Source organism: Brassica oleracea, chromosome C9 (assembly GCF_000695525.1).
Source record: "Brassica oleracea var. oleracea cultivar TO1000 chromosome C9, BOL, whole genome shotgun sequence".
NCBI lineage: Eukaryota > Viridiplantae > Streptophyta > Magnoliopsida > Brassicales > Brassicaceae > Brassica > Brassica oleracea.
The window spans coordinates 39,256,301-39,259,161 of record NC_027756.1 but is presented as its reverse complement, the minus strand read 5'-3'; positions in this window follow the sequence as shown (position 1 = coordinate 39,259,161).

The following is a 2,861-nucleotide window of genomic DNA, read 5'->3' as shown; positions in this document are numbered from 1 at the left end:
AATGTATTCTTGAGGGATATACACTTTCCAATCCTTAGCCACGAGGAATGATTGTATAATAGACAGATACACTAACCTCACTCTGTCCACATACGACCACTCGTTACACACTTTAAGGAGCTCATCCCTTATAGTATATAAGTTGATCTTCGCACTGGTCTTCAGGGCATTGCTCCAGAACCCCTTATCATTCTTCCAGTTAATGAAGTCTACGTCGGGTTCCTCTTTGTACTTCAATCCAGTCACAGCATAAAATTCTTGCATAGAAAACCTAAGAGGCCTCTTCGCAAAAATAAACCACAGCTCGTGAAGCTTGGAAACCCTGAGCTGTTTGCGAATGAAGCTGTGAATAATCTTCCCTGAGTATATGAGGTTGTTCTCTATGATCGCCAGAAGAGGCCCGAAGACAGGGTCTTTCAAAACTTCCTCATACTCATCTTTCAGAGCAACCTTTACCGCCTTCAGAAGCGTCCGTCTACATGTGTTGTTAATCTTATCAATCTGCGTCTCAGCTCCTTCTTGAAGAATGCGTTTAGGCAACTGGTGAGCCATTCCTAAAAAACATGAATTCCATAAGTTAACAGCAAACCAAATATTACCATCTCACATTTACTAGTCTATTAGACAATTCAAAACTACATAGAAACACAATTCGAAACAAAATATAATCAACTAGCAAATGTGTTTTCCTCTAAAAGAAAACAGAGTCAAAGCTATGCACCAAATGAATAACAAAAGTATACACACTATCGACAAATTCAATTCAAATAACAAACCCGATCCCAAACAACTATGTAAAATCGATGTATAAAGCATGTCAAAGTCATTAGCCTTTTCAAATCTATTAGGAATTCTAAACCTTAATAAAGCAGATACCAAACAAAATAGAACTCAAAATCACCTCAACAACAAGCCACAATCAACTCACACCCCACTCAACCACATTCCGCCTCTGAAAACCATAAACTTGAATCGATTTGTGTTTTTAAACAATGAACTCTCTTCCTAGTACATGCAAATAAACATAACGAACAAACAAAAAAAGGGCAAAATCGTAAAGGGGATTTCAAAGCCTAACCTTCAAATTGTCGGGACCGGAAGAGCACAAGAAAACAACTGTGAATCTAATCGTCCTTAATCGGGGAGGAGAAGCTACTCCCGAGCTTGAACAGCTCCGATCGTCGGCGGCGGCGGAGATAAGAACGACAATCTAACCGGTGGCTCTAAAAGAGGAAATACGTAAGAAGGAGGAGGGAGAAGCGATGTGAGTACTCATTGAAGCTCTCCGACGAACCAAGAATCTCAGAGGCGGAAGGTGTCGCCGGCGAGAAAAAAATCGTCTCTCGATTGGGAAAGAGAGTCGGAGAGAATGAGATTGATATTTTGGAATATTTTGCCCTATTTTTATTCAATTAAGTATGTACTTTTTAATTCATATAATTTTTTAAAAATTTTATTAACTATATTGTAAAGAAAAGGACAAAACAGTAGATTCACTAGGTATTAGTTCTATACGGAGAAGGATTACTTCTATACGGACAAGGTTTGTGAATTTAGTTCTAAGGAGACAATACTTTAGAGATTTAGTTCCATATTGGCAAATTTCCCATTTTACTTAGAACAACCCGAACCTTTAAATATTTTATACCTACAAAAATTGTGTTTTCTGTATTAATCCTTAGATTTAACGAATCTACAAATTTTATGTAGGGGAACTAGGACACATATCCATAGCAGAAAAAAAATTAGGTTTATGCACATAGTAACAAGCATGCTATAATATTCTGTATATCTTATGTAATATTACATCACTTACCCTTGATCATCCTCAGCCGTTTGATCATCTCTTCATCTTTCTTTTTCTTCTTTCATTTCTTTTGTTTTTCTTCTCCCCCTGTCAATTTTTTTTGGTATGTAGCTTTTATGTCAAACATAATTCATTCAATTAACTATGCTGGCAAAAACATACATATTTTTTTTACATATATCATAATTTGGAAATTTTTAATCGGATATTTTAAACATTTCGATCGAAGTTTATACTATACTATATTAAAATAGAATAGTTCACCTAATTTATACATTGAGTGGTAATGTGTATTTGCGTTTTGAAATTTCATGCTTTATAAAGGATATTATTTTGCTATTGTGTTGAATGAATGCTCTAAGTTAATGGAGATTCACGTACATGTTTGTATTGACAGTTTATATAGCTTTCATACAATATTTGAATAAACATTACATTATAGTATACTAATCTATTCATCAAAATAGTATAGTTTCCTCTTATGTCGCTTTCACTCTTACACTCCATCCTACTCTTTCTCTCCTCCCCTCCCTTCCCCGGTCTCTCTCTGTCTCTCTCTCCATTCCTCCTTTTCCTTCATACTTCTATCTTTCCTCTTTCCTCCTTCCTCCTCTTCCTCTCCTGCTCCTCACCTCTCCATTTTCCTCCTTTTCCCATTCATCACTATAGTAACTATCATCAATTGCCATACTATTCGAAATGAAATATAGTATAGTTTAGACCTTCAAGTTTAGGGTATAAGTAGCTCCGTTATGGGCGATGGTTTGGTTTTACAATTTGGGTTTAGGGTTTGAGTTAAGGGTTTGGGTTAAGGGTTTACAGTTTGGGTTTAGGGGGTTTTGGGTTTAAGGTTTGGGTTTAGGGTTTGGGTTTAGAGTCTACGGTTTGGGTTTAGGATTTGGACCTTCAAGGTTAGGGTTTAGGTAGCTCCATTATGGGTGATGGTTTGGTTTTACAATTTGGGTTTAGGGTTTGAGTTAAGGGTTTACGGTTTGGGTTTAGGGTTCAGAATTTGGGTTTAGGGTTTGGGTTAAGGGTTTACGGTTTGGGTTTA